The sequence below is a fragment of the Euwallacea fornicatus genome, chromosome 6 (genome assembly GCF_040115645.1).
Source record: "Euwallacea fornicatus isolate EFF26 chromosome 6, ASM4011564v1, whole genome shotgun sequence".
Taxonomy (NCBI): Eukaryota; Metazoa; Arthropoda; class Insecta; order Coleoptera; family Curculionidae; genus Euwallacea; species Euwallacea fornicatus.
This window is the reverse complement of record NC_089546.1, coordinates 3440399-3455851: the sequence shown is the minus strand read 5'-3', so window position 1 is coordinate 3455851 and position 15453 is coordinate 3440399. Positions and strand designations below refer to the sequence as shown.

Genomic DNA, 15453 nt, shown 5'->3' with positions numbered 1-15453 from the left:
AAGAGTTAATCAGGATGGAAAATAACTGTGAATGTCACTTTACAAAGTGATACCTGCGAAATAGAACTTGATCCTTATTCCCATTCTTTTACTAGAAAATGGAACTTTTTACGTACAAAAACGTGCCATAAAATGTAGTTTGTCTGCGACAAGTCCAACCGGGGTCTTTGCCAAACCTTTGGATTTTTGCGGATTTTTTTAACTTGAAATCCAATAAGCCACATGAGAACACGACTCTTGTCTATTGCAGCATAATTTTTGTATATCTCTCTTCCATACATTCGAGACTGTAGTCATCCATGTAGATGAGTAGAAGGCCCTTAAGTGCAATACTGAATTAGTTTGGAGCTCTAAAATCAAGCAAAGACGAAGATAGCATAATGTTTGGCAAAAAACTGGGCCTCAGGCCATACATTGGAAACTGAGGGCATATTGTAATACTTTTGTAACAATTGCTTTACGTGATTTTCTATTCCAGGTTAAATAAAAGGTTTTGTGATTGCACAAAATCGAAAACAAACCAATTTCCTACAAACAAACGAGTTTTCTCATTGTTTACGTACTATTTAACTGAGTTTGTATTGCATTTTTTATCAAATTTACAGCTGTTCTCAAAAACTAATCGATAGATTTTGAATCGCAATACACAATTGAATGTACTTTCGAAAGACCTTTAATTTGAGATATCACTTAACCGACATTTCAATTTAAAATAATCTTTTATTTTACGCCACCAGTGACGTAAGCAACATTTAAAAAAATAAGCAAAGCTCAAAAGATAGTATTTTTCGTCTTATTTAACGCTGCTTTTGAATTTTTAAAATATAAAAAACATGCATTAAAAAGTTAACAAGGGGTTAACAAATTTAGAGCCCCATAGTATATAAAGTTATAAATAAAACAGGAAAATGCGAAGAGATAATAATCTTGATTGCAGTATTTTAAAGGACAAAACCACTATATGAGTAAGGCCCATTACTGTATAAACAGAAGTAATAAAATTTCGATAGTCGTTCATTCAAAAAGCGAAAGTATGAAATAGAAATGGTCGGCATTGGGTTACTTTTAGGGAAAAAAGCTGGATCGGTTTAAAGATGCTCTTTTCTCTATGCCGTATTGAAAAAAGGTTTGGAGAAAAGAAGAAAGGTTTCTGGAAAGACTTGAAACCTCCGCCATCATTTTATTATATTATACCAATTGAACACAATCTGTTTTAAATTGTTGAATTTTTTCATTTTGACTCATTGTGCGTTATTGCGCGCCTTCTAAAACCTGCATGTGTTTATTCTCTGTTTTGTGCGAAAGACTCTTTTAAGAAAGTATGAAAGTAAACAAATGCAGTTTTTAAAGAAAACACCCTTAAATGTAAAATTCTCTGGTTAATGTGTAACGCGAATGGTATTTAATGCGCAATATTGCTCGAACAAAAAAAATTGGTCTAATGCATATTGTCTAAACCAGTTTGAATATATATATTTTTTTTCTCTTGACTTTTTTTACATTTCAACGCAGGAACCATCTCGAAACTAAACATCTTTAAGTAATACAATCGAAAGTTAATGATTACTTGAAATTGATACATTGTATTGATACCTGTCGAGTGATTACTAATGTGATTTTCTGACAACTGATAAAGATATCGATAAGAATCAGAATTGCTTGTTGAAATATCAAATTAGAGAGATGAGTGAAATCCTCAGGACAATTCTTTATGCATAGTGTTGAAATATAGTGTAAAATATTTAAAGAAATAATGGTATGGACCAAAATAGACAAAAGACTCTTAATAAACGATGATTTGCAAAGTAAAGATTTCGAGGATATTGAAGATTATCATTTTTTGAAACATTTATTTTCAATTATTTATTGCTTATTTTTTATGTACAAACAGAAAAACACTTCTGACAAAAACAAAAATAAAGTTACATAAAATGTTTAAAGTGCCTTCCGCCCTTTTTTCAAGCGGACACGACATCGTTGTCTGAAGGATATTCAAACTCTTTCTAAAACCGCCTCATTAAGCTGAATTTATTGACATTTTTTATCGTTTCGTAGCTGCAGCTCTTTGAGGCTATTTACGAGAATACCGTAGACTAATGTTTCCATATATCCGCAACAAAAAAAATCTAGAGAGTTCAAACCAGGCAATCTGGCAGGCCATAATACGAGTTCGCCCTTTCCTACCGTTCTACCTAGAAATGTTTGGTGTAAATGCTCTCTAACGGCAATTAAAAACTGCGCTGAACCATTACCATGCTGGAACCACATAAAACGAGGGTCTTCAACACCATGACGTAACAACCAGCGATGAGAAACTATAAATACTTGATCAAATGGATTTATGGGGGTAGTCTAGTTTGACACGTAAAAAAAAGGTTATTTTTACCTTTTTCGATAGTTTATAGTCATAGAATTAATATTCCTTAGTTGGTTTAGGCGATTCCTTTCTTTTGGACTAACAATAAGGCTTCAAAGCAGAGGCAAGATTTATCGTCGTATTGTGAATTAGCGATTTAAACTCATCGTGATTTAGTGGAAAACATGCGCAAAGCAATATGGAATACTTATTATGACAAAACTTCTACAGACAAAAAGTGTCAGCATCACCTTTGTTCTGCAAGTGAAGGCTCATGGTGGACGTGGCAACAGCATAAAGCCAAGGGAGCTACGTGATCTTATCCACCTGCTTTCGATGAAGAATATATGACCATATATGAAATGCATGGCGGTTAACTCTGCGTTAAAATAAACAGCCGAATAAACTGCCAACAGTCACATACTCAATGTCTGTAGCATCGTATGATAAGAAAATGCAAGTTTTTGCTAAATAAAAAAGGAGATAAAAAAGAATGACCTTTTTTGTGCATGATAAGTAATAATTAATTGTACATAAATATTTTAAGAAAGTCTTCCATACCTCCAAAACCGTTACTTTGCGGATCCATGTTTCCTTTATTTTGACCCATAATATTACTTCTTTAAATATTTTAGACTCTTTTTTTTTAACATCCTGAATTGCTTCACGGTTTTAGTCTATACATAAAGTACGTTTCATAACGCAAATGAAAGCGGCATGTTACAAGCGAAACGAAGGTTTACGAACGAGCTGCAGGCGAGGTCACTAATTTCGGTAAGTCAACGAACATACCTTTACTTTTGAGTCGGGTACCATGTGTTCTCCGCTATCCACTGCTGTTACGTCATGAACTTATCGAAATTTTGGATATCCAGAGATGTTTATTTCGTTGATTCTGAAATATTGAGAAACCCACGTGACGGTCCTGAAAATTTTAGGACATCAGTGCAGGTGAGCTGCCACCAGTGAGTGAGAATATTAAATAGCAATATTTAGATTGATTACATAAGATTTCCCTGTAATTGCCAATTTCGTACTCCAGCGCCAACAGGAGGAAAACAAATGGGCTGCCTAAAACGATTGACAACAATTATGATTTGGCGTAGTAAAAATGTTAAATTTCTATTCACAACACCTCTGGAAGCTAAAACGAATTATCTCCTGAAGTTCTCCTACCAAACACGGCAAGGGCCTGACCATTTTGTTCTTTGCATTCCTCTGAGAAATTCAGGCCCGCACAATGGACTTTTTGTGGCAACTTTAAGGCTTAAAGTTCGTTCAACCGTAAAATTTAGCAAAAGTTACATGGCGTAAATGTTTTTGACAGCCTTTTCTCATTTGCCACCACTTCCCGATATGTCTTGAAAACTTCCTGGGACCGGAGCAACAATAAAGGCAAAGTTACTTGTTAGAGTGGTGTGGGATCCCGTGGGTTTATTCCTTACATACGACCTCTAACTTTCCTTCAAGTTTTTACTCATTAAGTGGCTCTCGAGTAAACGTTGTTTCAGATTTTACGCAAATAGAATAAATTGTTAACTGCTGATTTCAATGTTACATTTTGGGCCCATGAATGGAAGCGACGTCTGGCAGAGATAATGTTTATTAATGGTAAAAGTTATGTGCTTGAATTAGGAAGAACTAAAGAACATGCGATACCGGAAAATATTAGCATGAAGATTATGCTTATTAGCGAAGTGGTACTGCAAGTGATGACGTCATAAAACATTTCGACAATCATTAGTACCTACACTGTCGTTCATATGTAGGGCAACTTTAAATTCTATTTTTTTCTGCAACAAAACAAATTTGATGTAAATTTATACACTGATTATTAATTAAAATTAAAAATAAATATATTAATGTTAAGGTTTGTTTGCCAAATGCTTTTAAACTGCAAATTTAAAAAAATGCCAATCATGGATGAAAAGCAGAGCAACTAAAACATTTCTTATGTTTTCCCTAAGAAAAATAGCAAATCTTTTATTTAGTATCTAGTAGCATATCCCTTATTTTCAATTATTAATATCAATACTTCTCAAGATCTGTTGTTTATAGTTTTTATTAATTTTTCAAATATAATCTTCAAACATTCAGTTCCAAGAACGTCTTTGAACAAATCCGTTATATTTGTTACTCTTTTCTCATGAATTATTCCGTCAATTTCATCTCAAAAATTCTCAATAGGGTTCAGATCGGTGTTTTGAGGCGGCCAGATCGTCACATCAAAGTTATGTAGGGTTAACCACCCTTTAATTAATTTGGAGATATGCTTCAAGTCGTTGTCGTGTTGGAAAGTCTAACGAAGGCTCATATTATATCTCAGCTCATATCAGCTTGTGATTTTCTAGAATATTTTCATAATCATATCGATCCATAATACCATCAAGTTGCACTAATGGTTTCTGAAAAACTACACACTTTACGATAAATGTTGAAGAGAAATTTGTTTTAGCAGAATAGCTGAGGATTTCAAAAATCAAGATATCGTATCAAAAAAACAGCGGCGTCCCATTTTTTTGTTTATTTAATTGTAACAATTGGTGCTACGCACGCCACTACTTACAGATTTTATTTACTTTTATTGCAAAAGATATCTTAATGACAATGTTGTGTGCCAAACTTCTTTAAAATACCAATAATTAATTTTAAAATACTTTAAAAAAATTATTTTCAAAATTAACTTTTATCACCCTGTATATCCTAAACGAAGCTTTTGCGGTCATGTGTTTATAGGAATTTTGTTGCTTAGAATGAAATTTGGAATAACATATCGAAGTTTGTACATCTCCTGCAAAACCCTGTATATCAAACAGGAAGTGTCGATAAGAAAATTATTCTAGCGATAAATATTTCAATTAAAAGTATAAATCTATACGGAAACAATAAAGGAAAAGGTGGAAAGGTCCATTGTTTTTCTATCTAGAGTAAACATATTGAGTGAGATCTAGCCAACAGTCAATTGCAATTTGAAACCCTAAAATACCAAAGACCAAGCATCATATTAAAATTTCAATGTTAAATAGCCTGGAAAACTAAAATCACTATAATCTTAGCTTGTAGGGATAACTTGTGAACACACTTAAGCAAAACTTCAACCGCAATGTTAAGTGCACAAAACTCCACATTAACCACGTACGCCTTAATGCATCACCCCAAAGACTCATTTCGAATGTGTTCGCTTTCTTCACTTCGATACATATCCAGTTGCTAACCTATAAACTGAAAGTTACCAAAAACTGTATTGAAATTACTGGAATTAAGTACAGCTGCTACCATTCGCTTGCTGAAGCTCACGGAGCACAATCAATATTAAATTACAACTGCATACAGGTCGCTGCTGCAAACTTTTCTCCAATTCAAAATACAATACCTAGCGTTTTCTACAACTTTCTACTTCTGTGGGTTCGACTAAAATTGAGCAAAATTGATGAGAGCCATTAAGCTCGAAACTGGTCTTCGAGGTGCGACATGTGCCCGCTGGTCATACACAAACGTGAAACGGGCGTATGTCGTAATGCTTTTAATTATGATCGTTTGCGTGTTTCCTCCACAAACGTAAAGTGTATTCTCTATTTAAACTAAGGTAAACTGAAGAATCCACATTAAATGGTTTTTACTTTGAATTTTTCGTTAATTCTATTACCTCAACTAAGACTAAGAGATTTTAGGGCTGTAGAGAAGGTTTTACTTAAGACGTCACCTGTTGAAGAGCCAGTCACCTGCTTCTTTGAAACATGAAAGGCTTGGACCAGGAAAGTTTCTTTCGAGTAATTGGGAGTGACTTAAAACAAGCAGTCACTTAAAAAAGGCCAAAATATGCTAAATTACTGTGCGAAGAGAAGTTTAGGGGGATGCTGAGAATGTAGTTGCTACTTTTAATTTTTCATTATACAGGTAGTCTCTAAAAGGTCTGTACAAAATTCTACCGTATATTTCGGAGATGAACAAATGACGATTTAATTTAATTTAACTTAGACCAAAAGTAAACAGTTTTCAAAATACAAGAGGTCAAAGTGAAGATTAAAAAAGGGGAAATATATATAACTTCGTTTGTAATGCTACGATCTGAATAAAATTTCGCAGCGGGGGGGTTTTAAGGCCAAAGATCCGTTTATAGTTTCGATGCACATTGTAGAGGACGCTGTCGGCGCTAGATGAACTCGATTTAAAAGAAGCAGAACTTTTTTAATACCCGATACAAAACTTATTTATGACTAAATTTGGGTTTGCATAATTTTTTTTATGCAAAATCGTCTCGTGCCACAAGTCCCTACGAACATTGCTTCTTGAAGTACTTAACGTTTAATGTTCGCTGCATGTTTTGAAAAACAATTTATTATATTATATTTACTCGTATAATTGAAACCAAAAAAATACACATATTCAATTAACCTTCCTTTCTTATTATTTTTTAAAAATCTTCGTGTTTTTATTTAACTATATCAGTTACGAATAAGTATATACTGTGAAGTTGGTTTTCAAGACACGCAGCGAACTTTACACTTCAAATATCTCAACAAAGAATGCCCGTAAGGACTTGTATCTAAATACCTTTTCTTCCATGAAACATATAGGAAAACACACATTTAGTCAAAAATAAGTTTTATACGAGTGATGAAAAAATGATACCCCTTTAAAAAGAATTTACTTAGCGTTGATATCGCCCTGTGCAATGTACGTCGAAAATACAAACGGATTTTGATTTCTCGTCCCTAAAAATCCCCGATAGGGCATTTTGCCCAGATAGCACCGTTACAAACAAAGTAATTAATCCTTTTCCTTTGTTTTTAATCTTGACTCTGACGCCCTGTGTTTTGAAAAGCGTCCACTTTTGGACTAAGATAAATTCGCTCAAATCGTCATGTTTTCGCCTCACAAATCTATGATATGATTTTGTGCAGACCTTCTGAAGACACCTTGTACATTTCCAAAACTAGTACTTCCCCGTATAATCCTTTCTTAGATTGGGGCGGCAAATTGCACTTGCATACTATTTTATTGACATTTAGGAGACAGGAATAATAATACAAAGATTTCTTCAAGTAGTTTTCTCAGTACAAAAATTTCCTACTTTTAGTCACCTATTTATTTTCGCCATTATATTGGATAGAATATAACTGAAAATAAGACAATGGCGTTATCACAAAGTGAAGACTAATTTAACATAATGTGAATCACAAAGAGCCGGGTTATGAAAAACGAATGGCACCCATCTACTATGAGGTTACACCCTATTTCCAACCTTCGATATGAATATATTGCAAGTTTATATCCAATAGGAAATTAATTACCTCACCTTAAAAGTATTATGCCCAAAACTGTACTGGTGATGTAGTGTAATAGATACAAAAATATCACTCGTGCGGGTCTCTATTAACGGGCATCAAAACGTAAGCTTTTTGATTACTGCTATTACTATCAGCAGGATTGGTAAACACGAACCTTTTCTCTACGAGGAAGTCGTAAATAACAGATTTTTAGCAGGCGAGATTTTAGGAAAATCCACAAATTATTGTTATCCCTGCTCAAAGGTGAGAAGCGCCAAAGAAAAACCAGAACAATTTATACGTATCACGCACTTTGTTTTCCCTTATGGCCTTTTTATGTTTGAAAATAATAATTTTTTCCCGGAATTCAAGCAGAAAACGTTGCGTTTCGCATTAAACAAGAAAAATAATACCAGAACCTACGTCCTTTATTCATTTCCAGCGCGTCGCCTTAAATCTTTATTATCCTCCGGGGATTTTGCTTTATTGCATGTCGGCTTGGACTTGGAGAGTCTACAGCACTGATTTTTTCCAACCCAAGGGCCAAACCAGATTTTCAGTAGTAAAAGAAAAAAATATGGGATTGCGTAATTTGATAGAGTTTGCTGAAGTGCGAAAGTTATTGTCCTACGTAAGCAGTTTTGAAAGCATTTTAGCATTTACCAACACCCTGCTTATCAACACAGGAAAGGCCGAAGGGCCGATAAAACAATAAAGGTAAAGTTTGTTTGTTAAAGTTTGTTTGTCCGGGATCCTTGGGGCTCATCGAACCCTACTAGGTCTTTCCAACTTTTTGATTACCAAGTGGCTTTCATCTTGTGTTTACCGTTAGACGTAAATTGGAAACTCACGTTTTCTAAGTCGTTTTGAGATTAGCTTGAATGGAGGCTTTAATGCACCCCTAAATCGCAAGAAGGGGTCTTTCGGGAGTAAGTGTCGGTTTCAATAATGGGAGCAATAAGAAGCCTAATTTAATAATGGCAAGTTATTACACCTTACTAATGATCGATAAACCCAACTAAGACGAATTATAAAAGGTTCTGGTCACGAACGTCGATGGTGTGCAGAGGAAGTTTTTACCGCATTCTCATTCAGAAAGGTGCAGCTTAGACTTCAATAGCGTAATAAAAGTCACTGCCACCTGTTATTTAGAATATATTTCGCTTAATATACATATTTAGTAGGAAAATAGAAGAAATTAATACGTATCTAACAACTAGTGTTTAACAAGTTAAAATGAGATGACCTAATATCAGGAGCGCTATCAATACAGTAGATCAAGATCTGACAACTTTACCGAAAGGTACTTTCCATGGAACCCACAAAACTGACGCATACCGTGACTTTATTCTAATGTTCCCATGAATATTATCCTCTTGGTTGTCAGGACTTTGGTCTACTGACTCTTAAAGGATCGCGTTAGCTGGCACCTTCCACGGAAGCGTTCATGATAAGAATCACTAATTCTCGTTAGGTTTCGTTTCTGAAACCTCCGGTAACTTTGCTAGCAAGATAATTTCCATCGAAACGAAAAAATTAGAACACAGCATTAATCAATTTCTCCACTTCCATGATAATGATCTCGTAGACAGTCTTACTAGAAGTTTACAAAATCCTAACTGAGACCATGGAAATGTAAAACCTTATCAAAGCTATGCTTTCATTTCGTTCAAATTCGACATATTCGATCAAATTCCTAGCAGCTCTACCAAAGGAAATAATAGCCTCGAAAACGTTAAGTAAAAATGTAAAGTATTGGTCAGTATCGTGGTTTCCATGAAAATTATCTTCCAAGTAAAGTTGCCAGTGCATTGATCTAGTGGCCCTTACAGCCGGTATATGACACTCCTGCTAACTTTTAATTCATACATAGTATTTGATGACTCAATATATATTTAAAAACAACAAAAAACCCTTTTATTTGCTCTTCTCAGCCTCACCAACCATTGCTTCTCACCGAATAAATAGTGCTATTTTCTTCTTGGATATCGAATTTCAATCACTCCGTACAGGCAAAAACTAAAAAACCAAAACATTAACCAGATTTTCCTTTCGGAAACAAGAACATCATGGCACCTAATATCTCTTGACATCCGATCGTATATCTGTTTCTTAGGAAAATATCAAACTGGAGTACTTTGATCCTTTCTTATCCTTTTACCGATAAAAAGGATTTTAATGAAACGTCAACAACGGTATTTATGGATGGTTCTGATCCGTATCATAACTGTCGCAAAATGTAGTTGAAATTCAATTGGGTCTGGATCAGAACTGAAGCAGTTCCCATATTTTGGAAAAAAAATCGTTGCGCCATAAATGGATATTAAAAAATAATAAATGAGACCTGAATCCAATAAATATGGGTCTCTTAGGCTGAATGGCTAACTCGGTTCACCTCGTAAATTTTGACGTCAACAAGAAGTGCGTTCCAGGTACAACAGTAACCTGACATAAACAAAGTCCTTATGTTTTAACAATCTACCTTCATCGAATTTCTTTACTTTTTCCATAAAAAAAAATTAAAATCGATACTCCTTTTCTTTTTTTAGGAGTAGAACTTAAAAATAATCTTGTTGTCCTCCCCCCACGTAACATAAACTTCCTTATTATAAATGAAACTGCCTAATTTTTTGGCATTTTTGATTTTCCATTAAATTTAGAGGTCAGTTTATATAAGGTGTCTTATCTATAAAGTTCACCGTTTTCGAGTTATTCCAGAAAATTTGGAAATTTTACCAGCTGCAAAGTACCATGGAAATTGACATTATTTTCTAACCGCTATGAATTTCGAGTTCGATCACTTTGGGCTAAAAGGAGACCCGTTTTAGAGTTATTTCGAAGGTTTTAAAAAATTTTACAGCTGCAAGGTTCCATGGAAATGCGTGCTGTGTCCTGACTACTGCGAATTTTGCAATCGGCATTTCAGAGCCCAAAGAGGACCTGATAAACTACGTTATGGACATTTGAATTTAAGGAAGAATCCTCGAAACGTGTCTTCGAAAATGCATCATTTCAAATGTCAATAACTTGTTTATTTCAAGGGGAACGTCCCAGTTTCCTTAACAATATCGTGTTTAGAATTCAAAAATCTACAATTTGTACTAGCATAACCCTATCCCTACATAAGTGTAAATGTTGATGATAACGTCCTGAATTATGTCACCAAATTTTGATATTAGACAAAAAAAAAACAATGACTAGAAAACTTTTATAATACATTTTTTTTACACTTTCACGTTTGTATTTGTCAAAATGACTCGCAATATCGCTTATTCCCGAAGAGAAAAACTGAATGTACTTTAAATTTATTTTGAACTTGATAAACAACTAAAAAGATGTATTAGTATGTATCGAGAAAGATTTCCCGATCGTGCTACAACAATAGTTCTGAATTCTGAACACGACACCGTTGAGAAAATTGGGTCATTCCATTTGAAATAAACAAGTTATTGACGTTTGAAATCGCATAAATTCAGAGGCGCATTTCGAGGGTTGTGGAAGACTTTTTCTCAAATTCAAATACGTCAAAACGTAGCTCATGAGATTCTCTCTTGGCCTTAGAAGGCCGATTCCGAAATTCAGAGCAGTTAGGACACAGCATTGATTTCCGCGGGACCTTGCAACTGGCAAAATTTTTGAAAATTTCCGAAATAACTCGAAAACAGTAAATTTTAAAGATAAGACACCGTACACAAGTTCACCTTAAAATTTAACGAGAAATCCGAAGATGTAAAAAAAAATGGAGAAGTTCCATTGAAAACAAAGAAATGTATGTCACATGCGGAGAAACGGATCGTGCAAGGTAAGGTAACGATGCAATTTTTAAGTTTTCCTTGTAAAATGAAAAGGGGTCCCCATTCCGGTTTTTTTCTAATCTCAAAAATAAAGAAATTACGTGGGGGATGATTGTCAATATTGTTAATGGGACACAGTGCATACGACGGCCTAATTTAGTAAAACTGTGCTTCAGCTTCATGAATCAACAACTCGGCCTAAGAAGGAAAAGTTATCAACTGAAAGAAAATTCCCTCGGGTTCCTTCCGGGAAAGTCTCCGCAAAGTGCTATTAGAAGGCAGGAAAGAGTATCATTCATTAGAGGTCCGGAAAATAGTACTTTTCGCGCAGTGTTCGTATGAGGTGAAGCCGAACACCGGAAAATGCATTTAAAGTTTGTAATTAAGAAAACTTTTTATTATTTGACGTCGAATTTCACGTGGATTACTAAGAACGGCATTTCTTCTATGCGAGATGTATTTCGACGTACCCTTACGGACGAAGTGTATTTTCAATACTACAACGCAATAATTGAACTGATTGAAAAATACCAATTTTGGCTTGTTCTTTTCTGGAGTATTGAGTGAAATTTACGACGACTTGCTGATTTTATTAATGCCCGAATTTGGAAGCTCTAGAAAATATTGTTAATAAATATCTGGAAGTGTTTAAGAATTTATTCAGCCCCCAAATTTGAGGGCATTAAAGCACCGAGAAACTTTTTTCGAAATTTTTAATGGATTTTTACATAAAAGTGGGGAAATTTTACTAGACGCTTTCAAGGGATAACAACAGATTTATAGTTTAAAACTCCGGATGTTAGCGTATTTCGGCGGTTTCGGTTGAACCAACAAATGCCAAAAAGCACCGATGGAAAAGGACCAAAAGGACGTTTTTCGTTCACCAAATCATTCGCTCGATCCATCCAGCGTCTAAAGAGCGAAAAGATTATTACGCCTTGTTAAATAAAGTAATTAGTTAAAACTTGTAATTAGAGCAAATAAAAACATGTTTAACAAAAGAATTAAATATTTGGAACCGAGCAGCAAAATAGTCTCCATTGTTGTTGGTTGAACCATTGAAACTATTATACTTTCCAGTGGCGCTGTACCCAAATCTTCGTGGGGGTTTTATTTTATGATGTGATATGACAGTGGTTAATTGTGTTGTTATCTGGACTGCCCATTTATGTTCAACGAACAGTGAGGAAGCGGTGTTTAAAATGAAATATAATCCCCGTTCTGCGATTGCGATATATTTCAAACTGGTCCACTAAAAGTTTATTTATCGTTTGCATTTTTCTTTTGGGATGTCTTCATTTTCCTTCAGCGACTTTATTACCGAGCTATTATGTCAGATTTATTGTTGATTAAGAGCATCCCGTTACGGTTGGTTTATGGGAACTGGTAAATTATTATTGGAAACTCCGGGACATAAAATGAAACTGAAATAAGGAGCAACAATATTGTTAAAGTCTAAGTGGGCTCGTAAAATTTTGATGGCATAGTACTTCAGTTTATCTGTCCCACTTGAAAATTTTGTTAATTTAGACGTCTATTAAATTTCTCCTCCAGCCTTTAGCACTTCCTCTCCCTTTCTTTCCACAAACAAGCGAGACAATAAACCTTAAATTCTTTCTTAAAAATATGCCTATGATTGAGTTTAACTCAACACTCAAAACTTGCCTCAAGCACTAAACAAATTACCATTTCCAATAATTAATTTTCGAAATCTGTCAACTAAATGAACCCAAAACAACTTAACTTACCAACAAAAGGGAACTTTTCAGGGCTCGAAGGGAAATCGAAAGTAGTTTTCACTCACAGGGATTTCGAAATGCCGCATGCCGGGAAATTAGAGCAGACGGCCGTCGCGACGGCAGGACCATAACTAAAGGGCGCTTCGCCTCTCACTTCTCCGCATGCAGCCTGCCTTAACGCGCTCTCTATTGCGCCTTTCAGCCCTTCTTCAATGTTTCCTATCCGCACCTTTCCTTATATTTTAAGTTGCCAATTGAGGTATTGCATATGTCGACATTTTCAACACCTAGCGGAAGATTAAAGATGGATGGTTTGGTAAAATCTTTAGAACCGGATTTAGGAGTACAATTTTGCGCATGTTTGAAATCATTTTGGTTGCACAGCTGAGGAATGTCTTTTAGACCAATTAAATAGTTTAGTTTAAATTCACTGTTTATACAGCGAATAAGCACCGCGGAAGCGGAAGACTTTCACTATTTAATTTTTAATTTTCAGTGCAATAGTCCTCGTATCTTCTTAAACTTAATCTAAGAAATGCCAGAAAATGAGAAGAGACAAAAGCATAATCAGTTTAAACCGCTTGAGGCATTGAAAGCGAGCATTGACAAAAATAAATTACTTTTTGAAGATTCAATCATGTGAAAATTTACTCTCCGGCAAAATATGTCACCATTTTATGAAAGGAAACTGTTGATGAAAAACGTGACAAGAGCCTGACCTTACTTAAATTAACCATTTTTTTCTCACGAGATGCATTTTTCCTAAGATACCTACTTTAATTTTCTGGCGACCGGATAGTAAGGGATTTGCTCTGGGTCCTCTCCTTCCGTACACTTGGGCCTTATTGTAGCCAGTGAATAAAAGTTACATTACATCTCTGCCCACTAAAACATACCGCGTTTCCCGTTTCTCTCATCAAGAATCACTGCAAAACATCACTTATAACAGAAGAAAATTAACAGAAAGTAACTTTTTTCTTTTCTTTTCTAGAAGAAGAAAACCTTCATAGGTACCCTGCCTGGTGACTTGTCTGCCGGATTATGTCAGATTCGTCCCAGACGGTGACGTCTTCCAACTGAAAACCTTTCCTCTTTACCCTTCATTTTCGCAAAAAAGCCGATAAACATTATTTGGGGGCACAACTCACGTCACACCCCCGTCTTCCTACTGTTTTTTTCAGATAACTTTAATCTTGAACCGACTAGCACCTATAACGTTAACAAAACAAGTAGGTACCACTGCTCCTCATAGTGCCCCAAATGATCATTATATCGATAGGCCGGAACTCTAACCTAAGGCCCTTTTCAAGGTGTGAAAATCTTATCAGGGATTTCTCCATCTCGCGCAACCCTAATATAACGATACCCAATATATACGTGTCTGTTGTGTAAAAATGCTGAGGTCGGTGAGAAAAACAAAGAAAGCCAACATTTATTTGAATATATACGATAGAATGAAGGGTTCTAGAAAATCATGGGAGAAAAGGGTGCTGTAGGTCAATTGGTACCATTGAAAGAATATAGATTTGAAGTTATAAGCCGAATAAAGCAGTTCCGGTTAATGTGGTGTTTGATTTGTTAAAGTTATCGAAAAGTAGGCCCATATTTATGAATTTATTTGATATATTAGTAAGGTTTTTCGACAAGACGACACCGTTTTACCTCTGATGTAATTTAAGAGATAACAAGTTCTCGATTGTGTATCAGCTGATGTAACAGTTTAAAAGGTTTCAATTTCCCTTTATCGTCTATTAAACAAAGCATCGTTAAATGACTCCTCTGATATGTGTCTTAAGGGTTCAGAGGTTCTCATTTACGTATCAGTTAACGCAATGGTTTAAGGGCAGTTTCGCCCCTTTATTCCTGCCTGTTCCTGCATAGGATTGCTGACCGTTTGAGCACAATGAAACACCGGGGGGAGCATTTCCTAATTTCCTTATTTTTTAATTTATTAACTTCCTCACATCCTCATTTAAGGGAAAGAGCACACTCATGGCGTACTAGCTGAGTTTCAACGTAATTCAAGACTTATCAGGAACGCATATATTTACTTTTCAGGGTTCCAATTGTGATTTTTTTTTTAATATTTATTATTTTATTTAATATTAGATTTTATGATTAGATTATCATATATCAAACACTAAAAATCTAATTTTTTGCTCAATTTCTTCAACTTTCTATTTTTTTGTGGCTATTTATAATCAATTCACTCTCGTTGTACACCGATAAATATAATCAGTTGCAACCAACAGCATGACAATAGATTTACTTGCAAATTTCCGTTTTGTAATTTA

General features: G+C 35.0%; 1 protein-coding gene across 1 annotated transcript in view; it reads right to left on the bottom strand.

Annotated features, from left to right (window-relative positions):
- The window catches only part of LOC136339798 (limbic system-associated membrane protein-like), a 173372-nt gene extending 160095 nt beyond the window's left edge, over positions 1–13277 (bottom strand). The window contains exon 1 of the mRNA XM_066283294.1: positions 13169–13277. The gene's annotated coding sequence lies outside the window, so the exon portion shown is untranslated. The remainder of the gene's footprint in view (positions 1–13168) is intronic.
- Positions 13278–15453: the final 2176 nt, after the last annotated feature.